This window comes from Macaca fascicularis, chromosome 5 (genome assembly GCF_037993035.2).
Source record: "Macaca fascicularis isolate 582-1 chromosome 5, T2T-MFA8v1.1".
Classification (NCBI taxonomy): domain Eukaryota; kingdom Metazoa; phylum Chordata; class Mammalia; order Primates; family Cercopithecidae; genus Macaca; species Macaca fascicularis.
Window position 1 is genome coordinate 115,208,083 of NC_088379.1, and position 25,017 is coordinate 115,233,099.

Here is a 25,017-nt window from a genome sequence, read left to right on the forward strand (position 1 = left end):
GCTTCCTTCAGGAGCTCTTTTAAGGCAGGCATGGTAGTGACAGAATCTCTCAGCATTTGCTTGTGTGTAAAGGATTTTATTTCTCCTTCACTTATGAAGCTTAGTTTGGCTGGATATGAAATTCTGGGTTGAAAATTCTTTTCTTTAAGAATGTTGAATATTGGCCCCCACTCTCTTCTGGGTTGTAGAGTTTCTGCTGAGAGATCCACTGTTAGTCTGATGGGCTTCCCTTTGTGGGAAGTTGCTTATCAGCTTAGGAGATTTTGGGCTTAGCTGGCCTTAGCATTTTTTCCTTCATTTCAAGCTTGGTGAATCTGACAATTATGTGTCTTGGGGTTGCTCTTCTCGAGGAGTATCTTTGGGGTATTCTCTGTATTTCCTGAATTTGAATATTGGCCTGCCTTGCTAGGTTGGGGAAGTTCTCCTGGATAATATCCTGAAGAGTGTTTTCCACCTTGGTTCCATTCTCCCCGTCACTTTCAGGTACACCAATCAAATGTAGGTTTGGTCTTTTCCCATAGTCCCATATTTCTTGGAGGCTTTGTTCATTTCTTTTTACCCTTTTTTCTCTATACTTCTTTTCTCACTTTATTTCATTAATTTGATCTTCCATCACTGATACCCTTTCTTCCACTTGATTGAATTGGCTATTGAAGCTTGTGCATATGTCACATAGTTCTTGTGCCATGGTTTTCAGCTCCATCAGGTCATTTAAGGTCTTCTATACCCTGTTTATTCTAGTTAGCCATTCGTCTAATCTTTTTTCAAGGTTTTTAGCTTCCTTGCGATGGGTTTGAACATCCTCCTTTAGCTTGGAGAAGTTTGTTATTACTGACTTCCCAAAGCCTACTTCTGTCAGCTTGTCGAAGTTATTCTCCATCCAGCTTTGTTCCATTGCTGGCAAGGAGCTGTATTCCTTTGGAGGAGCAGAGGTGCTCTGATTTTTAGAATTTTCAGCTTTTCTGCTCTGGTTTCTCCCCATCTTTGTGGTTTCATTTACCTTTGGTCTTTGATGTTGGTGACCTACAGATGGGGTTTTGGTGCGGATGTCCTTTTTATTGATGTTGATGCTATTCCTTTCTGTTTGTTAGTTTTCCTTCTGACAGTCAGGTTCCTCAGCTGCAGGTCTGTTGGAGTTTGCCAGAGGTCCACTTCAGACCCTGTTTGCCTGGTATCACCGCCAGAGGCTGCAGAACAGCAAATATTGCTGCCTGATCCTTCCTCTGGAAGCTTCGTCCCAGAGGGGCAGCTGCCTATATGAGGTGTCAGTCGGCCCCTACTGGGAGGTGTCTCCCAGTTAGGCTACACAGGGGTCAGGGACCCACTTGAGGAGGCAGTCTGTCCTTTCTCCGAGCCCAAACACCGTGCTAGGAGAACCACTGCTCTCTTCAGAGCTGTCAGACAGGGATGTTTAAGTCTGCAGAAGTTTTTGCTGCCTTTTGTTCAGCTATGTCCTGCCCCCAGAGGTAGAGTCTACAGATGCCGAAGGCCTTGCTGAGCTACGGTGGGCTCCACTCAGTTGAGCTTCCTGGGCTGCTTTGTTTACCTATTCAAGCCTCAGCAATGGTGGACACCCTTCCCCCTGCAAGGCTGCTATCTCGAAGGTTGATGTCAGACTGCTGCGCTAGCAGTGAGCAAGGCTCCGTGGGCATGGGACCCACCAGCCCAGGCGTGGGATATAAACTCCTGGTGTGCCGTTTGCTAGGACTGTTGGAAAAGTGCAGTATTTGGGCGGAAGTGTCTCGTTTTTCCAGGTACCATCTGTCCTGGCTTCCCTTGACTAGGAAAGGAAAATCCCCCGACCCTTTGTGCTTCCTGGGTGAGGCAGTGCCCCGCCCTGCGTTGGCTTGCCGTCTGTGGGCTGCACCCACTGTCCAACCAGTCGCAATGAGATGAGCCAGGCACCTCAGTTGGAAATGCAGAAATCACCCATCTTCTGCGCCAGTCACACTGGGAGTTGCAGACCAGAGATGTTCCTGTTTGGCCATCTTGGAACAGAAATCCAAAAAACTTTTTTAAAAAAATTACTTGTACAGATTTGAAACAAGTTTATAGGAAATGAGAATATCTTTAAAAAAAAAAAAAGGGTTGTAGATTTTAGTAAGAAACAACCATAAAATAACTAATTTATAAAACTGTTTTAAGTGTTGCATGAGTATTGAGATCAAAATCTTAACTTTTTCTAAGAAATAGACTCATAAAAATAAGAGATACAAGCCTTTCCTGGAAGCTTTGTAAATGAATTCAAAAGTCTTTTCGCAGATGTTGTAAGTAATAATTGGACTGTCTTATTGCACTGAAAAAAATAAGTCAAAATGAAAACTTGATAGCTATTTCATAGATTTGAAATAATTAGAAGGAAAATTCTAAGTGGTTAGTAACTATAATATAATTTAAAATACAGAAACTTAGAACATTGCATTAAGTATCTAATGGACAGAGCTAAAAAGATTCATTTGTTTCTCTTTTAAGGAGTTAGTTTTAACTACTTAGTTTCGCAGTAGCCTTTATCTTCACAACTGTAGAAGCCAAAATAAAATTTTGTGGTGTCCTCTTCACATTAGTGTCCTAACTGAAGGGCAAGGTAGGATTGTGGCTGAACTGTCAAGACTGTATCTTTAACAATGTGCCATCTCTTTCTCATTGTTTAAAAATATTCATGCTGAAGGATGACACACTGAAGTGAGGGTGAAATTTTGCAACCAATAGATGTGTTTCTCATTTTGCGGTGGTGATGCAAATCGTCAGGTAACTCATTCTGTGTCCTTGGGCAGCAACCGAGAAATTGCTGTGTGACTGCAATGAGAATGAGCTCGGTATTTGAGTCACTGGATTCAGTTGCATCTTACTCTGTGCCAGCTAATCTGACATTTCAGTGTTCCTGTGGAAATTCTGATGTTTGCATTCTGATGCTAAAACCGTCAGCTTTTAGCAAAGTTTGATATTGGAAATGGCTAATATCATTTGAAAAAGAATTTTGTTTTACTGCCACTGCCACCCCCCCAAATTGAAGATTTCATCTGCTATTTTATCTCTTATGAAGGGTTACATTTCTTAGTTCAGTATCAGCGAAAATTTCTCTCCTGAAAAACTGACATCTTTCTTTTAGATAAGGAGTGTAAATAAGTCAGCCTGACCTTTTTCACTGTCATGTGGATCAAGAAGACAGGGCCAAGTTTTATGCTTCACTCTGATAGCTCTCCATAGTCTACACCATCAAATCTTGGCTTTTGTTTTCAGTTCTGGTAAATCCATATTTTTCTGGGGAGTAAATTGGATATAAAGAATGATTAATAAAAAGGCAGTATAACAAAATTTTTCATATAACCTGGTAAACCATTTTTGAAATTCATTGGTAAAAGAATAGATAGAACAGTCTAGAAAATTCTGAAAAAGAAATAATGAGAAGGGTCTTGTCCTAACAGATGTCATTAAGGCAACCATAATTAACACAGGGCACAGGGCAGCATTTAATATATTGTGCTTTTTGAAATTACTTTTGTGTAACTATGTTGGCATCCTTCTGATAGTCCTGCAAGTGAGAGCTACCAGTGCCGTTACAGATCTCTTTGTAAGGTAGAACCTGAAGTATAAGGTCTTTACTCAGTTCTTTTGCCTCAAGGTGCAGGCCATGCCTGGCCCAGCAGTTCCTCCTTGTGTGAATGAGTAGGGTGGACATTCCCAGAGAACCCTGTTTGCCAGAAGACGGGGCAGAACTAGTTTGACTGCTTGGTGTAGCTCATTATCTACACTCTGGCATTTATCTCCCCTCTAAGAATAACTTTCCAGGGAGTTTACCGAAACCTTGGTTTACTCTAACCCAGGAAGTTCTTCCTGTCTCTCTACAGACATGAATCCTGTGCTGGATACTTCAGCCTTCACCCCACTTACTTTAGAGCAGTAGAGAAAGCCCTTAGGTTTAGGGATTTCGGCAGAATCCTATAAATAACATTCATTTTAGTTGCCATCCCCTGTGCTGGGATGTGGAAACGGAGACACAGAGACAGATTGTTTTATTGAATTGAGTCTCTTCAGTAGTCACACAAATGCCTGGGTAAGCTTTAATTGCAGCTTACTGAAATCAGCGTATTTCTGGTGGTGGTTTTTTTTTTTTTTTTTTTTTTTTCCCTCTCTTCTTCCTTTTAGATGTGACCAGTAGGATCTATGAGAGGAGGGATTACGTCCTGTTGACTGTTGTATCCTCAGGGGCTGGCAGGGTGCCTGGCACAGAGTGGGTGCTCTGTACATGCTATTCACCTGACTGACTGTTGTCCATCTGCCTGACTGTTGTCCATCTGCCTGACCGTGCGGGAATCCTCACAGTTCTTTCTCAGACGTGGCCGTTATTTAGCACTGCCTTATCATATCTTAGATAAGAATGCTAGGAACATCTTGTGTTTCTTTCCTCTAGTTGATGCAGATCCAAAAAATTACCATCAACCAATTTGTCTAGTGGTAAGCTCTCTACGTTGTTCCTTTTTTTAACTAGGGAGGAATATTCCTCAGTTTAGACAAATTCCTATCAATTATCTGTTTCGTTTTTGTTATTTTGTGAGAAAGACATATTCTTAAAAGTTGACATTTTTAAAGGCCATTAGAATTATGCTAGAAATAATAAATCCTTATTTTTCTTAATTCTGAGTAATAACCCCATAATCTTCAATTTCTTTGCTAATTTTGTGTAAAAACTGGAATATATTTGAAATTATTTTATGATCACTATGGTGTTTACAATCGTCGTTGCTCTATAATTGGCTTACCCTTTTGCTTTTGTTTGCTTATAGTTTAAATACTTTCTACTCCAGTTTTGAAACACCGATTAGAATAGTGAAAACTAAATCCAGTGCCGTTTCCATGTGTTATCTAGCTGTTTTATGGGATTTTAAAAATTGAGCTTCTTTTTATTAATAATTGGAAAGCCCATGTAAAAGGGGTTAAAGAAAAAAATTGAGTTTTTAAAATTTAGTTTTTATTATCAGGTTTATATGTGCATACATAACAAGTGAAATAGTTGTACAAATTGCTCTGAAAAACAGTGGACCTCCATGCACTCCTCAAAAGCAATCACTTACTACTGTTAGCTGGTAAGTTTTACTTACCTTCATGTCTCTGAATGATACACTTCTGTTGCTGTCACTTGATATTTCAGTTTTAGGCATTTTCTGTTGACCTCTATAGAAGATGAGGATTTAGCTCTTTTTACTCCTGCCCCAGACTTGTCCCCCCTTTCTCTCTATAAAGTGTTACCATAATCTTAGCTCATTTTTCAGGGTTTACTTTGTTGTGACTACATAAAGGCTATTCACTGGTGAGACATGTAGAAAACCATGATTACATTGTCTTTTCTACACAAGGTAATCATGTCTTGTCAGAAGTTAAAAATTGTTGGTATGCATGCACCCACATTTGCAATTAGTTTCTCTTCATACCGCTTAGTAATTCAATCTCAAAATCTCAAATGTTCCTTCAGCTGTGTAAATTCCTCCAAATACATAGAAACTCATTGGAAATTCTTTCAGTTTTATCTTCTTGAAGAAATCTTCCCTGAAGCCTTCTGACATGCCTTTCCTAGCAACTGCCACTTTGTTCTCTCCTTTTACCATTGTCCTCTCTCATGTTAAATGTTAAATTTTTTTTTTCCTTTGAGACAGTCTCACTCTGTTGCCCAGGCTGGAGTGCAGTGGTGCGATCTCAGCTCACTGCAACTTCCACCTCCCAGGTGCAAGTGATTCTCATGACTCAGCCTCCCAAGAAGCTGGGACTACAGGTGTGCACCACCACGCCTGGCTAATTTTTGTATTTTTAGTAGAAACAGAGTTTCACCGTGTTGGCCAGGCTGGTCTTAAACTCCTGGCCTCAGGTGATCCACCCTCCTTGGCCTCCCAAAGTGCTGGGATTACAGGCGTGAGCCACCGCGTCAGGCCTCTCATGTTAAATTCTGTTGTGTAGACTTTGTTGGTTCAGTCACTCAATTTGGTAGAAGACCTCTTTCGGTAAACTTGGGGGAGGGGGAAATATATATATATGAGTGGTATATATTTTTCAAAGACTATAGTGGGTAGTTTGGTTGCATTGACTACGTCAGTAACTTGAGAGAGAATTTTTTAGTTATTTCTCCATTATATTTTAAGTCCCATTGTTTGTTTGTTTATTTTTTGAAATGGAGTCTGGCTCTGTTATCCAGGCTGGAGTGCAGTGGTGTGATGTCGACTCACTGCAACCCCCGCCTCCCAGGTTCAAGCGATTCTTCTGCCTCAGCCTCCCCAGTAGCTGGGATTACAGGCATGTGCCACCATGTCTGGCTAATTTCTGTATTTTTAGTAGAGGTGGGGTTTCACCGTGTTGGCCAGGCTGGTCTTGAACTCCTGACCTCACGTGATCCACCCACCTCAGCCACCCTAAATGCTAGGATTACAGGTGTGAGCCACCGTGCCCAGCCTCTGCAGTATTTTCTTAACTTGATCTTTTAAATGTTCTTTTGAGGTTTCTCTTTCTGCTGTTTTAATTCTTTAATTTCCAAGAACTATATTTTATTTGCTGAATTTCCTCCTTTAATAAAAATGCAGCTGGGCACAGTGACTCACGCCTGTAATCCCAGCACTTTGAAAGGAGGCCGAGGTGGGCGATCACTTGAAGTCAGGAGTTCAAGACCAGCCTGGTCAATATGATGAAACCCCATGTCTACTAAAAATACAAAAATTATCTGGGCATGGTGGCATGGGCCTACAGTCCCAGCTATTCGGGAGGCTGAGGTGGGAGAATCGCTTGAACCTGGGAGGTGGAGGTTACAGTGAACTGAGATCATGCCACTGCATTCCAGCCTGGGTGACAGAATGAAACTCTGTCTCAAAAAAAAAAAAAAAAGACAACAAAAAATTATATGTATATATATTTCTGTATATTTTATAACACACTGTAGATATTTTTATGTAACACAAACATGCCACAAGTTCATATTTCAAACCAGCAACTCCAGTGCCACACTTAAGGTTACGTTCTCATCTTCTACATTTCTGTAACTGATTATCTAATAGGAGGAACCTGTCAGCCATTATTTCACTATATTTAATCATTTACTCAAGCCTAGAATACACAGAAAGTAGTAGTTTTAAACCGCTATTCCATACCACTGCAAAAAGTAAATCTACTCTAGTTCCATACTTGTTTATAGTTCTTTTTTAAATAAAATTTACATTAAATGAAATACACATCCTGTGTGCACACTTTTAGGAGTTTTGACAATACACAGACCTACTAACTCATACTTCTATAAAGATATGAAACATTTCCATCACACCAGCAAGTTCTCTCATGCTTTCTCTTAGTCATGGAGAGAATTTGAAAGCTCTAATATATACACAGATATTTTGAGAGTAACAGATTCAGAAAAAACATTTTTAAGGTATGTTCTGTTATAAATTCCTTTTTACGCATTTACTTGGGAGACACCACTCATGATTTAATTTTTTCTTTAGTTATTTCTAGATAACACACAAATGCTTCTTTCACTACTGAAAATGCCAGTGCTCACTTCAAGGCTAGAGCAAGTTGGCTCTGTGTGTGTGTACAAATATAAATGCATACATCTTGTGTGTTGGCAGGGATGGGGGGCGGTGAAAAGGGGCAGTTGGGATAATACCCAAAGGTATATCTGGAATCTTATTTGATGTCAATCAATATTTTCCTATGTAATTTAAAAAAGAGTTCTCCCTAAAGATTGGATGAGTCTATAGGGAATCACTTGGATAATAAGAAACAGTATAGTCCAGTCTTTGGTTGTAAAGTAACCTTGGGAAAAGATACCCAATGTCAGTTATTTCCAGTTTTCCCACGGAGTTGGGGAAAGCACCTACTGGAACTTTAAGTCCCACTTGATGCAACCCTATTGCCTTTTTCAAGCATATCTAAGACGGACTGATTCAGAGACTGGGTGATTATCTGAGACCATGCTGGGCCTTCTGAAAAGTGTGTCCATTCCTTTCTGTATCTGTGTGTACGATGATCCACAGGTAAAGTGCCCAAACTATGAAATGAATATTTTTAGTGAAACTTGTTTAGAACATCAAGTGAATATTCTTAGAAAGAAGGAAAAGACTTACTTGAAAAACAGCTCTATAAATAAGAAAACCTGATTATCTTAACACTGCCAATGCAGTATACCCTTACATCTCCCACTTTGGATTTAGTCATAAAAGTGAGCTAATTATGTCATATTAGAAGTTTCAGCTACCTTGATTTTTTCTTTATTTCATCTTTTTTTTTTTTTTTTTTTTTTTTTTTTTTGAGACGGAGTCTTGCTCTGTCGCCCAGGCTGGAGTGCAGTGGCCGGATCTCAGCTCACTGCAAGCCCCGCCTCCCGGGTTCACGCCATTCTCCTGCCTCAGCCTCCCAAGTAGCTGGGAGTACAGGCGCCCGCCACCTCGCCCGGCTAGTTTTTTTTGTATTTTAGTAGAGACGGGGTTTCACTGTGTTAGCCAGGATGGTCTCGATCTCCTGACCTCGTGATCTGCCCGTCTCGGCCTCCCAAAGTGCTGGGATTACAGGCTTGAGCCACCGCGCCCGGCCTATTTCATCATCTTTAGTAATAAAATATAATAATTTTTTTTCCCAGATCATTTAGCTCAATTTCTCCCTGGCATCATGTCATAGATTGGAAGTCAATGGGCAGAATTTAAGTCTGAGTAAATTTTCCTAGTGCTGCCTCTGTACTTTTCGGATGCTATGTAGTCCAGTCAGTCCAAGGGTACTGTTAGCACTCTAGAGGTACTTGTCAGCTTGACTTTTCCTTGACATGAATTATTGGCAAAGGGTTATTCAGTCTCACTAGAGAAGAAAAGCCTGTGGGAAGAGGTATAGCCTTAGTTCTGGTATACCTCAATGCTTCCATTTATATTTAATGCAGCCTGCTGCCTGCTAGCCTGTCACTTCTCTTTCAAATTCAGCAGATCCCTGAGAATTTCTAAAACAGAGTATTTACCATGGGATACAATCTACATGGATATTGGGCATTCAGTAAATATCTGTCTAAAAAATTGCTTCATAGATTCTGTGAAGGTTGTCGAAAAGTGTAGTTTTGTTGTGAGGGTTACAGTGGGGTCTAGTTTGCATATTTTCTTCAGGAATGTCATAATAGGCCTAGTGGCCTATTAGCCTCAGATTCCCAAAGCTTTTCAAAAGAACTGTGAAAGGCACAGTGAAGCCCATTGTCATATTACTAGACACTGGCATTAAAAATAGGGAGGACCAGCCTGGCCAATATGGTGAAACCTCGTCTCTACTAAAAATACAAAAATTAGCCGAGTGTGGTGGCGGACGCCGGTAGTCCCAGCCACTCTGGAGGCTGAGGCAGAAGAATCGCTTGAACCTGGGAGGAGGAGGTTGCAGTGAGCCGAGATGCACCACTGCACTCCAGCCTGGGCGACAGAGCGAGACTTGTCTCAAAAAAAAAAAAAAAAAAAAAATGGAGGGAAAGGCAGCCCCCTCAATAATCCCTGGAGAGAAAGTCTCAAGAAGACAGAGTAGCTCAGCATGAAGTGAGGATGGAAGGGAGAGGCCTCCGGAAAAGTGGGTCAAATTCTCTTTTAATTATGATCTGGGCTCTTGATTTTTCTTATTGCTGGTTACAAAGGAGAATTTGTCCAAGAACATCAAACTGAGACTTCTCACTGAGTTCCTTTCCTTTTAGAATACATATAAGCAGTTGTTCTTTCCATAGTCAAATGGTTAATTTTATTTTCTCTAAATTGGTAACAAAAGAAATAATTGTGAAAGTATATCCATAGACCAATATATATTCAGCTCTTCTGAATATAGTAAATTAGCTATTCTGTATCAGCCAAATGTTGTCAGAATAAATAGGCTAGGCATTAATCATTTATGAAGGATGCTTACATTTTGACTTTTGGATGAAAAAGTGTTGAATGTCCTTGACATTTCATATATTTTTAAAAACCTATCACTTCCTCTGGGGGAAAAAGGTGAAAGTAGAGAAGGTCTTCTTAACAATGGATATTTAATTAAGCTCTGTGGTCCAAGAACAGAATTGAATATCGCGGGTTGCAGTGGAATTTGAAGCCTTACTTAATCAAGTGCTGAGCTTCGCTTAGGTTTGCATGTCAAATGAGGTGAAACTTGTTTAGGATAGTTTCCATTTAAAGCCCCTTCCCACCCCTCCCAGCTTTGTTTGATCCTCCTCTTCAGCCTCCTTTGGCTGTGTGTCTTATGTGATTGAAAACATCTTGGGAGTTACCAAGATGACGGAAACGACAGGAAACAACTTTGCAACCTTTATTCTTTTTTCTGAATCTTAATTTTTTCACCTCCAAAGTATGTGGTTTTAGAGTATCTGAAGCCTTTATACTTCAGTAGTGTTGAGGGAAGTCTGTCTTGAAGGTCCTTGGGGGTAGCTCTGCTTTCGATTGTTCTTTGCTGGATCCTGTGAGTGATCTTGAGGATTCAGAATCTTGGTTTTGTAAGTTCCCTTGGGTAGTCTGGCCCTAGAGAAAACTAGGCTGTGCTGGCCAAACTTATACCTTTTACTGAAATTATGTTGATATTTATTTATTTTTTTAAGACAGAATCTCACTCTGTCTCCCAGGCTGGAACAGTGGCACAATGGCTCACTGCAACCTCCACCTCCCAGGTTCAAGCAATTCTCCTGCCTCAGCCTCCCAAGTAGCTGGGATCACAGGCGCCCACCACCACACCCGGCTAATTTTCTGTATTTTTAGTAGAGATGGGGTTTCAGCCATGTTGGTCAGGCTGGTCTCAGACTCCTGACCTCAAGCAGACCACTCACCTCAGCCTCTCAAAGTGCTGGGATTACAGGCTTGAGCCACCTCACCCCATGTTGATATTTAGTCTGAAGTGTTGTATGTCGTACGCAGGACAGTGCTTTCCTAATACTGAGGTATCTTGGGGATGCAAATCAATCAGAAAACTGTTGGACCAGGATTTAAGGAATATATTATCTAGCCTGTGATGAACAACCCATTTCCACTGTTGGAAATACAGGTTTTTAGTGAGTAAATGGCAGTGGCACTTTATTGTGATTCAAGAGATCTTGGTGCTAGTTTTAGTTCTGCCACTACCTGTGCTCCTTAGCAATTCATTTATCTTTTTGGGCCATGTAGCCCTCATCTGAAAAATGATCCCCCAACACATAGACGTAGGTGATCTAGAGTCTATGAGTCTAGGATGCAGATTTTCCTTCTCTTACTAGTCCTTACTGCCTGTAACAATCCCATTTCTCATTCAGATGCCATGAGTATGTTACCTTTCCACTTTCTGCTTTTCTGTTTTATTACAGTGAAATGGTAGATTCATAGGCTAAAAGCCATTTAAGGATCAGTCTAACACAGTCACCCATCTGATGCTCTGGGAGAGCCCACACTGACCTAAATGGGGTTAGCTCTTTGGGAATGAAATACTGCTTTAGATAATTGGATATTCCTGGGTTTCTGTCAGCTAGTGGTAGGAATAGGCCTGAGAGGGAACTGAGAAAAACCCTGGTTCCTAAACTTAGCTTCGAGAACAAGATTTAGTTAGGACGGGCTAGAATTGAGAGACCTCCAGCTCTCCATGAGGTGACTTGAGTTTTTGATACATGTTTTTATTGTATTTGTTTGTTTGTTTGTTTTGGGTTTTTTGAGACAGAGTCTTGTCCTGTCGCCAGGTGGGAGTGCAGTGGCATAATCTCAGCTCACTGCAACCTCCACCTCCTGGATTCAAGCGATTCTCCTGCCTCAGCCTCCCGAGTGGCTAGGACTACAGGTGCCTACCACCACACCCAGCTAATTTTTGTATTTTTAGTAGAGATGGGGTTTCACCATGTTGGCCAGGATGGTCTTGATCTCTTGACCTCGTGATCCGCCCGTCTTGGCCTCCCAAAGTGTTCGGATTACAGGCGTGAACCACCACGCCTGGCCTATTGTATCTTTTTTTAAAAAAATTTATTCTCTCAATTTTTCTGGGTAATTAGTAGGTATATATATTTATGGGGTACATGAGATATTTTGATATAGGCATGCAGTGTGTCATAATCACATCAGAGTAAATGTTATCCATCCCCTCAAGCATTGATTCTTTGTGTTACAAACAACCCAGTTACACTCTTTTAAATTATTATTTACTGTAGTCACCCTGTTGTGCCATCAAATACTAAGTCTTATTCTTCCTAACTTTTTTGGGGGGTATCTGTTAACCATTCACACTCCCTTCCCTACCCCTATTACCCCTCCCAACCTCTGGTAACTATCATTCTACTTTCTGTCTCCATGAGTTCAATTGTTTTAATTTTTAGCTCCCACGAATAAATGATAACATGCAAAGTTTGTCTCTCTGTGCCTGGCTTACTTCACTTAATATAATCTCTACTTCTACTCATGTTGCAAATGACAAGATCTCTTTCTTTTTTTTATGGCTGAATAGTATTCTGCTGTGTATATGTACCACACTTTCTTTATTCATCTGTTGATGGACACTTAGGTTGCTTCCAAGTCTTGACTATTGTGAACAGTGCTGCAGTAAACACGGGAGTGCAGGTATCTCTTTGATATTCTGATTTCCTTCTTTTGGGTATAGACACAGGAGTGGGGTTGTGGAATCATATGCTAGCTTTAGTTTTAGTTTTTTGAGGAACCTCCAAACTGTTCTCCTTAGTGGTTGTATTAATTTACATTCCTGCCAACAATATATAAGGACTCCCTCTCTCCACATCTTCACCAACATTTGTTATTGCCTTTTGTATATAAGCCATTTTAACTGGGGTGAGATGATATCTCATTGTAGTTTTGATTTGCATTTCTCTGATGATCAATGATGTTGATAGATGTTTGCCATTTGTATGTCTTTTTTTGAGAAATGTCTATTCAGATCTTTTGCCCATTTTTCAGTTGGATTATTTGATTTTTTTTCTCATAGAGTTGTTTGAGTCCTTAATATATTCTGGTTATTAATCCCTTGTCAGATGGGTAATTTACAGATATTTTCTGCCACTCTATGGGTTGACTCTTCACTTTCTTAATTATATTCTTTGCTGTGCAGAAGATTTTTAACTTGATGTGATTCCATTTGTCCATTTCTGTTTTGGTTGCCTGTGCTTGTGGGGTATTACTCAAGAAATCTTTGCCCGCTCCAGTGAGAGTTTCCCCAGTGTTTTCTTGTAGTACTTTTGTAGTTTCAGGTCTTAGATTTAAGTCTTTAATCCATTTTTATTTGACTTCTGTAAACAGCAAGAAATAGGGGTTTAGTTTCATTCTTCTGCATATAAATATCCAGTTTCCCTGGCACCGTTTATTGAAGAAACTGTCTTTTCCCCCAACATATGTTCTTGGCACCTTTGTTGAAAGTGAGCTCAGTGTGTATGAATTTGTTTCTGGGTTCTCTATTCTGTTCCATTGGTCTATGTGTCTTTTTATGCCAGTGCTATGCTGCTTTGATTATTATAGCTCTGTAGTATAATTTGAACTCAGGTAATGTAATTTCTCCAGTTTTGTTCTTTTTGCTTAGGATAGCTTTGGCTAGTCTAGGTCTTTTGTGGTTCCACATAAATGTTAGGATTTGTTTTTTCTATTTCTGTGAAGAATGTCATTGGCATTTTAATAGGGATTGCATTGAATCTGTAAATTGCTTTGGTAAGTATGGACATTTTAACAATATTGATTCTAATCCATGAATATGGAATATATTTCCTTTTTTGGTGTTCTTTTCAATTTCTTGCATCCATGATTTATAGTTTTCATTCCAGAAATCTTTCACTCCTTTGGTTAATTCCTAGATATTTTATTTTATCTGTGGCTACTGTAAATGAGATTACTTTTTTATTTTTTCAGATTGTTCACTGTTGGCATAGACAAATGCTACTGATTTTTGTATGTTGATTTTGTATTCTGCAACTTTATGAAATTTATCAGGTTTAATAGTTTTTTGGTGGAGTCTGTAGGTTTTTCCAGATATAAAATCATGTCTTCTGCAAACAAGGATAATTTGACTTCTTCATTTCCAATTCAGATGCCCTTTATTTCATTCTCTGGTCTGATTGTTCTAGTTAGGACTCTCAGTACTATGTTAAATAACAGTGGTGAAAGTGAGCGTCCTTGTCGTGTTCCAGATCCAGGAAAGGCTTTCAGTTTTTCCTCATTCAGTATGATACTAACTGTGGGTCTGTTGTATATGGCTTTTATTATGTTAAGTTCCTTCTGTACCCAGTTTTTCGAGAGTTTTTATCATGAAAGGATGTTGAATTTTATCAAGTGCTTTTTCAGCATCCATTGAAATGATCATGTGGTTTTTGTTCTTCATTCTGGTGATGCTATGTATCACATTGATTGATTCGCATATGTCAAACAATGGTTCCCTCCTTGGGATAAAAACGCACCTGGTTATGGTGAATGACCTTTTTAATGTGTTCTAGATTTGGTTTCCTAGCATTTTGTTGAGGATTTTTGCATCAGTGTTCATCAGGGATATTGACTTGTAGTTTTCTTTTTTTGATGTGTTTTTGTCTGGTTTTGGTGTCGGGGAATACCAGCCTTCTAGAATAAGTTTAAAAATATTCCCTCATCCTCTATTTTTCACAAGTTTGAGTAGGATTGATATTAGTTCTTCTTTAAATGTTTGGTATAATTCAGCAGTGAAGCCATTGGGTCTTGGGCTTTTTTTTTTTCTTGGCTGGGAGAATTTATTACAGCTTCAATCATGTTACTTGTTATTGGTCTGTTTAAGTTTTGAATTTCTTCATGGTTCAGTCTTGGTAGGTTGTATGTTCCTTACTAATTTCTTCACTAACTCACTGGTCATTCAGGAGCATATTGTTTAATGTCCACGTGTTTGTATAGTTTCCAAAATTCCCCTTGTTATTGATTTCTAATTTTATTTCATTGTGGTCAGAGAAGATACTTGATATTATTTCAGTTTTTTGAATGTTTTAAGACATGTTTTGTGACCTAACATATTATCTAGCCTTGAGAATGATCCATGTGCTGAAGAGAAGATTGTGTATTCTGTAGCCATTGGATGAAATGTTCTGTAAATATCTGTTAGATCCATTTGGTCCATAGTGCAGATTAAATCTAATGTTTCTTGATGGAATTTCTGTCTGGATGATCTTTCCATTGGTGAAAGTAAGGCATTGAAGTTTCCAGCTATTATTGTTTTGGGGTCTATCTCTTGTTTTAGCTCTAATAATATTTGCTTTACATATCAGGATGATCCAGTGTTGGGTGCATATATATTTATAATTGTTATATTCTCTTGCTGAATTGACTCCTATCTCACACTTATATGAGACAGAGTATTACCCTATTCTAGGGTAATGACCTTCTTGTCTCTTATAGTTTTTGTCTTGAGATCCATTTTGTCCCATATAACTACTCCTTTTTTGACGGGGGGGGGTTCCATTATCATGGAATATCTTTTTTCATCCCTTTATTTTCGGTCTATGTGTCTCTTTGTTCTTGAATTATGTTTCTTGTAGGCAGTAGATAATTGGGCCTTGGGTTTGTTGTTGTTGTTGTTGTTCTTTTTCTTTGTTTTGTTTTGTTTCGTTTTGTTTTTGAGACGGAGGCTCGCTCTGTCACCCAGGCTGGAGTGCAGTGGCACGATCTCTGCTCACTGCAAGCTCTACCTCCCAGGTTCACACCATTCTCCTTCCTCAGCCTCCCGAGTAGCTGGGACTACAGACACCCACCACCACGCCTGTTTAATTTTTGTATTTTTAGTAGAGATGGGGTTTCACCATGTTACCAGGATGGTCTCGATCTCCTGATCTCATGATCCACCCACTTTGGCCTCCCAAAAGTGCTGGGATTACAGGTGTGAGCCACCATGCCCGGCCTGTTTTTTTTTTTTTTTTAATCCATTTAGCCACTTTATATGTCTTTTGATTGAAGAGTTTAGTTCATTTACATTCAGTGTTATTATTGATAAGTAAGCACCTACTCCTGCCATTTTGTTATTTGTTTTCTGGTTGTTTTGTGGTTTTCTCTTCCTTTGTTTTCCCTCCTGTCTTCCTTTTATTGAAAGTCGATTTTCTCAGGTGGTATGATTTAATTTCTTACTTTTTGTTTCTTGTGTGTCCATTCTTGTGTATTTTTTGTTTGTTTGTTTGAGTTTACCATGAGGCTTGCAAATTCTCTCTTAAAACCTATTATTTTAAACTGGTGACAACTTAACATTGATTGCATAAATAAGCAAACTAACAAGTATAAAGACGACTAATAAAAACTCTGCACTTCAACGTCATCCCCCTGCTTTTTAACTTATTGTTGTTTCTATTTATCTTATTTTACTGTCTCTTTAAAAGTTATAGTTATTCTTATTTTTATTTGTTTATTTTTTTGAAACAGAATTTCGCTCTCTTCACCCAGACTAGAGTGCAATGGCATGATCTCGGCTCACTGCAACCTCTGCCTCCTGGGTTCAAGCGGTTCTCCTGCCTTAGCCTCCCGAGTAGCTGGGATTACAGACACCTGCCACCATGCCCAGCTAATTTTTGTAGTTTTAGTAGAGATGGGGTTTTACCATGTTGGCCAGATTGGTCTCCAACTCCTGACCTTGAGTGATCCACCTGCCTTGGCTTCCCAAAGTGTTGAGATTACAGGTGTGAGCCACCACGCCTGGCCCATAGTTATTTTTTATTGGTTCATCTTTTAGTCTTTGTGCCTAAGATAAGAATAGTTTATACCCCACAATTACAGTGTTACAATATTCTGTGTTTTTTTGTGTACTTATTACTGGTGAGTTTTGTACCTTCAGGTGATTTCTTATTGCTCATTTAACATCTCTCCTCTCCTTCTCCCTCTCCGTCTCCCTCTCCATCTCCTCTTTTTTTCTTTTCTTTCTCCTCAAAGTATTGATCTTGTCCCCCAGGCTGGAGTGCAATGGCGCGATCTTGGCTCATTGCAACCTCCGCCTCCCGGGTTCAAGCAATTCTCCTGTCTCAGCCTCCTGAGTAGCTAGGATTACAGGTGCCTGCCACCATGCGTGGCTAATTTTTGTATTTTAAGTAGAGACTGGGTTTCACCATGTTGGCCAGGGTGGTCTCGAACTCCTGACCCCAGGTAATCCACCTGCCTCGGCCTCCCAAAGTGCTGGAATTACAGGCATGAGCCACCATGCCCGGCCTCCTTTTCTTTCAAATTTAAGAACTCTCTTTAGCATTTCTTGTAGAACAGGTCTGGTGGTGATGAAATCCTTCAACTTTTGTTTGGAAAAGTCTTTATTTCTCCTTCATGTATGAAGGATATTTTCACTGGATATGCTATTCTAGGGTAAAAGATTTTTTTTTTCCTTCAGTACTTTAAATATGTCATATCACTCTCTCCTGGCCTGTAAGAGTTCTGCTGAAAAGTCTGCTGCTAGACATATTGGAGCTCTATTGTATGTTATTTGTTTCTTTTCTCTTGCTGCTTTTAGGACCCTTTTCTTTATCCTTGACCTTTGAGAATTTGATTATTAAATGCCTTGAGGTAGTCTTCTTTGGGTGAAATCTGCTTGGTGTTCTGTAACCTTCTTGTATTTGAATGTTATATTTTCCTAGGTTTGGGAAGTTCTCTGTTATTTATCCCTTTGAATACATTTTCTACCTCTGTCTCTTTCTCTACTTCCTCTTCAAGGCCAATAACTCTTAGATATGACCCTTTAAAGTTCTTTTCTAGATATTGTAGATGTGCTTCATTTTAAAAAATTCTCTTTTCTCTTGTCTCCTCTGACTGTATATTTTCAAACAGCCTGTCTCAAAGCTCACTAATTCTCTGCTTGATCAATTCTGCTAGCAGGAGATTCTGATGCATTCTTCAGTATGTCCATTGTATTCTTCAACTCCAGAATTTCTGCTTGATTTTTAAAAATCATTTCAATCTCTTTGTTCAGTTTATCTGATAGAATTCTGAATTCCTTTTCCTTGTTATTTTAGATTTCTTTGAGTTTCCTCAAAACAGCTATTTTGAGATACCTGTCTGAAAGGTCACGTATCTCTGTTTCTTCAGGATTTGTCTCTGGTGCCTTACTTAGTTCATTTGGTGAGATCATGTTTTCCTGGATGGTCTTGATATTTGTAGATATTTATTGATGTCTGGGCATTGAAAAGTTAGGTTTTGTTTTGTTTTGAGACAGGGTCTCATTCTGTTGCCCAGGCTGGAGTGCAGTGGAGCAGTCTTGGCTCACTGCAGCCATGACCTCCCTGACTAAATCAATCCTCCCACTCAACCTCTCGAGTAGCTGGGACTACAGGCATGCACCACCACATCCAGCTACTTTTTGTATTTTTTCTTTTTCTTTCTTTTTTTTTTTTTTTTTAGAGACAGGGTTTTGCGATGTTGCCCAGGCTGACCTTGAACTCCTGGGCTCAAGCAGTCTGCCTGCCTTGGCTTTCCAAAGTTCTGGGATTAAAGGCATGAGCCACCATACCCAGCCTGAAGAGTTAGGTATTTACTGTAATCTTCACAGTATGGGCTTGTTTGTACCCATCTTTGGGAAGGTTTCCAAATATTTGAATGGACTTGGGTGTTGTGATCTAAGCCATATCTGCATTAGGGAGCACCCTAAGCCCAGTAATACTGTTTCTTGAAGACTTGTAGAGGTCCTGTCTTGCTAATGTTGGCTAAAATCCAGAATTCTCTGGATTACCAGACAGAGACTCTGTTATCTCCCCTTACTTTCTCCAAACACATGGGGTCTCTCTCTCTCTGTGCTGAGCTGCCTAGAGCTGGGAGTGGGGTGACACAGTTGTTACTGGAAAGGGCTCCTGATCCAGACCCCAAAAGAGAGTTCTTGGATCTCGTGCAAGGAAGAATTCAGGGTGAGTCCACAGTGCAAAGTGAAAGTAAGTTTATTAAGAAAGTAAAGGAATAAAGAATGGCTACTTCACAGACAGAGCAGCCCCGAGGGCTGCTGGTTGCCCATTTTTATGGTTATTTCTTAATGATATGCTAAACAAGGGGCAGATTATTCATGCCTCCCCTTTTTAGATCATATATGGTATCTTCCTGACGTTGCTATGGCATTTGTACACTGTCATGGTGCTGGTGGCAGTGTAGCAGTGACAATGACCAGAGGTCACTCTTGTTGCCCTCTTGGTTTTGGTGGGTTTTAGCTGGCTTCTTTACTGCAACCAGTTTTATCAGCAAAGTCTTTATGACCTATATCTTGTGCCGACCTCCTATCTTACTCTGTGATTTAGAATGTCTGACCTCCTGGGAATATAGCCCAGCAGGTATCTTAGCCTTATTTTACCCAGTCCCTATTTAAGGAATTGCTCTGGCTCAAATGCCTCTTGACACAATCACCCCTACGGTCACCACCACTGGGACTCCGCTGGCTCAGACCTGAATCCAACACAGCACTGGGTCTTGCCCAGTGCCCACTGAAGCCACTCCCTGGCTACTGCCTATCTTCACTCAAGACCTTAGGACTCTACAATCAGCAGGTGGCAAGGCAAGCCAGGCTTGTGTCCTTCCTTTCAGTGCAGTGAGTTCCCCTAAGGCTGGAGCAGGTCCAGAGATGCCATCCAGGTGCCAGGGACTGGAGATTGAAAACCTTAGAAATCTACCTGGTTCTCTGTTCTACTGCAGCTAAGCTGGCACTCAAGCCACAAGATAAAGTTCCTCCTACTCTTCCTTCCCCTTTCCACAACCACTGCCACCATAGGCCCGTGGGTAGTACAGCCAGGGTACTGCCAATGTTCACTTAAGGCCCAAGGGTCTTCAGTCAGCTCATGGTGAATGCTACCAGACCTGAGACTCACTCTTCAGGGAAGTGGGCTTGCCTCTGGCCCAGAGCAGGTCCAGAAATGCCGTCTAAGAGCCAGTGACTGGAATGGGAGACCCCAGGAGCCTGCTCAGTGCTCTACCCTCTGTGGCCGAACGGGTACCTGATGTTTGGTTCTTACAAAGGTGGCTTTTTTGTGTAGATGCTAAATTTGGTGTGCCTGTTGGAGGTTGGAGATGATCAGTAGCAGCTTGGATCTGGCCATTTTCTCTGCCCCCCTCTCCTATTACAACTTTTAATTTAATGATTCTATAAGCATCTCTCACCTCTGGGGAAACTTTTCTCTAAGACGAATATGATGAAATATGTTGAGAGATAGTGTTCATTTCCTAGTGGATGTTCCCTTTCTAACCTGCTTGTTTGATCTTAGATCTGCTGTTCCCTACTGTTTTATCAAGAGTATGATATTAGTGTATTTATAAAGTTACGTGAGATGTACATAAATAGGTAACAGTCATGCATCATTTAATGACAGGGATACATTCTGAGAAATGCATCCTTGGGCGATTTCATCATCATGGGAACATCAGAGTGTACTTATGCAAACCTAGATGGCATAGCCTGTTACACACCTAGGCTATGTTGTATAGCCTATTGTTCGTACACTACAAACCTATACAGTATCTTACTATATTGAATACTGTAGGAAGTTGCAACACTATGGTAAGTTTTTGTGTATCTAAACATGTATAATGTACAGTAAAAATATAGTAACTCAGATATGAGCATCTTCTCCCATACCCAGATCCATAGGCCTGTGATGAGAATCAATGGAAATTTTTTATGCAGGTGGTAGGTTTCACCCCACAGAAAAGTGATAGAGAATAATGTATTTTCTCTGTATACAGAAAAGAGGTAGCCACCCACTTCCTCTTCCAAAAAGAGAGAGAAAAACTTTTACTCCTTTGAGACAGGATAAGAAGAATCTTGAGTTCTTAAAACCATTTGGAATGTAAACATGACTTTCCAAGGGCCAGATAAACATCTCCATCATGGAGAGAGTGGAGAAGTTATTATCAGAAGATGTTTCTAAGGTCTAGGCTTCTGTAAATACCCAGAGAGAGTCTTCCTGGCACTTTGGAACTTAGCCTAGGGGCCTATTCTGGGCTCTAACCATTTGACTCACTTGTAGAGATAAGAGAAGTTTTATCATCCTTTTGGTTTAGACAAGTTAAGTAGACAAATGGCTACAGAGCTAATCCTCAGGTTATGTGAAAAGTAAGATGCTTCTAGGGGAAGTGAAAGCAAATTCTCTTTTTTTTTTTTTTTTTTTTGAGACGGAGTCTAGCTCTGTTGCCCAGGCTGGAGTGCAGTGGCTGGATCTCAGCTCACTGCAAGCCCCGCCTCCCGGGTTCACACCATTCTCCTGCCTCAGCCTCCCGAGTAGCTGGGAGTACAGGTGCCCGCCACCTCACCCGGCTAATTTTTTTTGTATTTTAGTAGAGACGGGGTTTCACCGTGTTAGCCAGGATGGTCTCGATCTCCTGAACTCGTGATCCGCCCGTCTCGGCCTCCCAAAGTGCTGGGATTACAGGCTTGAGCCACCGCGCCCGGCCGAAAGCAAATTCTCTAGCTTTTGGTGTATATATTTCCATGTCTCAGGAGGCTAGGGCTTTTTACAGAAGCTAAGCAAAATCCAGAGAAGTCTTATTTCCCCATATCTACAAAGAATACTTACACAATTCTGATGTTCCCTATTATTTAACAACAAAAAAATTGTGACTTAGTGGAGATAATAGGGATATTCAATTACTTATATATCATGCAAGTGAGGATTTCTCAAAATTAGGACCAAACCTCACTACAGTTCAAATAGAAGCCACAATCTAGACATTTAGTTCTTTCTCTCTCTTCTTCTTTTCTCTCTGGTTAAAAAAAAAAGGCTGATGATTTGAAGGCCATTTCTTTTTATTGGTATGGTTCATGCTTGTGAAAATGAAGCAGATGGCAAACTGGGGCATTTTAAATTCCACTGCTGGCTAAAACTATAAGAAGAAGATAAAGCCCTATGATGATGCTGCATTGATCAAGTGATTAAAATGAAAGAACATTTTGTAACATAGAATTTCTCTTGATCTCCTTGACTAGGCTTGTAGTGTGAAAATTTTAGAATAACTCATTTAAAACAGACTGCTTGTTAATTTTGTCTCCATTAATTATGTTAGTCTTGGGGCGTATTAGTCTGTGTAGTCTGCTGTAACAAAATATTATAGATTGGGTGGCTTATAAAGAGACATTTATTTCTCACATTCCACGAGGCTGGAAAGTCTAAGATCAAGGTGTGGGAAGATTGTTTTCCTATCGAGGGCTCTCTTCCTGGCTTGCAGATGGCCACCTTGTTGCATTTCTTCAACAGCAGGAGAGAGAAAGCTCTGGTATTTCTTCCTCCTCCTTTTTTTTTTTTTTTTTTTTTGAGGTAGAGTCTCACTCAGCCAACCACGCAGGCTGGAGTGCAGTGGTGTGATCCCGGCTCACTGCAACCACTGTCTCCCAGGTTCAAGTGATTCTCCCGTCTCAGCCTCCCGAGTAGCTGGGATTACAGGCACCTGCCATCATGCCTAGCTAAATTTTGTATTTTAGTAGATACGGGATTTCACCATGTTGGCCAGGCTGGTCTTGAACTCCTGACTTCAGGTGATCTGCCTGCCTCGGCCTCCCAAAGTGCTAGGATTACAGGTGTGAGCCACCACACCTGGCCTCTTCCTCTTCTTTTAAAGGCCACTAATCTCATCATGGGGGCTCCATACTCATGAGCTCTTCTAAACCTAATTATCTCTCAAAGGCTCAATCTCCTAATAGCAACACATTGGGAGTTAGGGCTGCAACATATAAATGGGGGGAGAGGGGGACATACATATATTTATTTCATAACAGAAGACCTGGGATGATTTCCAGTAAAAGATGTCAGGCTTGACAAATACATAAATTTCCTTCCTGAAATCCTAACAAGAATACAGGAATTAAAAAATATATCAGCCCACAAGGATAGGATAAACAGATTGGGAAAGGAGACAATGGCAACAAAGTATTGGAGTAGAAAGTAGAGGGACAAATAGTAACAAGCTTCTATTAATTATCTACTATTGCTATGTAATGTTGCCCAACAAAATGTGCCAAACCTTGGTGGCTCAAATGGCACACATTTATTAGCTCAGTTTCTGTAGTCTAGGAATCCAGGTATGCTGAAGTCTCTCGCAGGCTGAAATCATGGTGTTGGCTGGAACTGTAGTCATTAAAGGCTGTTGCAAAGCTTTCAGGTACACTCACTGGTTGTTGGCTGGATTCAGTTCTTTACAGGGGAATGGGCTTTAGACTTCCTTTCTGTTGCCCAGTAGTTGCCCTCAATTTACTGCCACCTGGTCCTCTTCAACATGGATGGAAGCTTGTTTCATCAAAGTATGCAAGCTGATAGACAACAGAGCGAATCTAGCAGACAGACGTCATTCATTTGTTGTGTAATCATGGAAGACGCAGCCCATCATTTTCTCTGTACCATTTAATAGAAGCACATCACTGGGTCCTGCCCACATTCAAGAGGAAGAAATTACACTTACGTAAGGGTCAGAATACCAGGAGGCAGGATCACTGAGTGCCATACTCTTAAAAAAATTAAAGTATTTATTGAGATAACTTCAGATTCACAGGCAGTTTGTGAGAAATAATACAGAGAAATCTGGTATATACTCTATCCATTTTCCCCCAAAGGTAACATTTGGCAAAACTGTAGTATAATATCACAACCTGGATATTGACTGATATTGAAGTTGATATAATCCACCAATCTTATTTATATTGCCCCAGTTTTACTTGTGCTTGTGTGCATGAGTTTACTTCTGTATACTTTTATCATGTGTAGGTTCATGTATCCACCACCACAATCAGAGATTGCTAATGTTAGAGGACTGTATTTGAAAGCTGCATGCAACAGTCTACCCAATGGTTCACAATGCAAAACAATACTGGTTCATAATGCAAAAATACATTAACCCCCTCCCAGTGCCCCCAAATTGTCAGCCCAAAGTCCAGAACATTACAGCGTCAGCTCAAAGTTCAGAATTGTGCCATTTGAATCAGTATTGAGTACAGCTCCAAATACAGTCTCTTTCCATCTATAAACCCATGCTATAGGATTGAGGAGTGAATGTTTGTGTCACCTAAATTCATCTGTGGAAACCTTAAGCCTCAATGGAGGCTTTTGGAGATAGGACCCTTGAGAAGTAATTAGGTCATGAGGATACAGCTCTCATGGTTGGATTAGTGCCTTTACAAGAAGAAACAAGATGGAGTTGCTTCCTCTTTCTGCACTCCGCTGTGTGAGGACACAGAATAAGATAGCCATCTGCAAACTCAGAAGATGACCCACACCAGAACCGAACATGCAGGCACCCTAATGAACTTCTAAGCCTCCAGAACTGTGAGAAATAAATTTCTGTTGTTTAAGCCACTTAGTCTGTGGTTTTCTGTTACAGCATCCTGTATCGACTGAGAGCCCCAGGGACTCAAGGTTGTGCTTGTGGTTTTCATCTTGTTTTTGCATTTCCCCACTTTGCATCCATCCTTTCCTGACGTCCTGCCCTGTGGACCTCAGCTCTAGAATCAGACATGAAGAAAACAGCCTTTAGAGACTGCTTAACCAGTTTCCACAGTTGCACAACTCCAAGTCTTTGTAACAAATCTTTGTATAGTCACACATGCACATTCATAGTAGTTGCTTCTCTGGATGAACCCAACTGATACACAGCACAGAAAGCTTATCATTAGGCAGCAGTGGGAAAAGCTATGAATCAACCAGTTTATACCATTTAACCTTAGGATTTGACAGAACAAGTGCTTTCAGAAATATGGGGTAAATTGTAGGCTAGAAGCATGATAATTGGTTGAAATTCTGCTCAAGAAGCTATTAGATTCCAAACTGTTTTTCTACTCTGCACAGCTGGGCAAGTGCTCTCTTTCCCACCTGGAAGGAATTTCAAAGTTTTATTTCTTTAGACTTGATGATACCTGACACAGTTGAGAGCCTGCATACTCTGTGGAAAACAACTGGGTGAAAGTTAACTTAGTGAAGTTGAACCATGTTTCTTTACCCATATTGCAGATGTCGACCCCCAGGATTATACCTTCCAAGCAGATGAGAAGAGTCTTTTTGTGGGGAATATGGCCAACCCAAAAGAAGGGACTTGAGGATATTGGCATTGTATGAAATCCTCAACAATATTACTATCATAGATGTGAATTTATTTGATAGGTCTC

General features: G+C 40.4%; 2 protein-coding genes across 11 annotated transcripts in view; one reads left to right on the forward strand and one right to left on the reverse strand.

Moving 5' to 3' along the window:
• The window catches only part of MCUB (mitochondrial calcium uniporter dominant negative subunit beta), a 129,132-nt gene that overhangs the window by 23,116 nt on the left and 80,999 nt on the right, over window positions 1-25,017 (forward strand). The gene's annotated exons all lie outside the window — the stretch shown is intronic.
• CASP6 (caspase 6) overlaps window positions 601-25,017 on the reverse strand; it is a 107,491-nt gene continuing 83,074 nt past the window's right edge. For 2 of the 4 annotated variants that reach the window (XR_012435006.1, XR_012435002.1), the window contains exon 7: window positions 601-3,261. The gene's annotated coding sequence lies outside the window, so the exon portion shown is untranslated. Of the gene's footprint in view, window positions 3,262-21,987; window positions 23,288-25,017 lie in introns of those variants that run through there. The other 2 variants (XR_012435007.1, XR_012435004.1) reach the window with 1 other exon arrangement.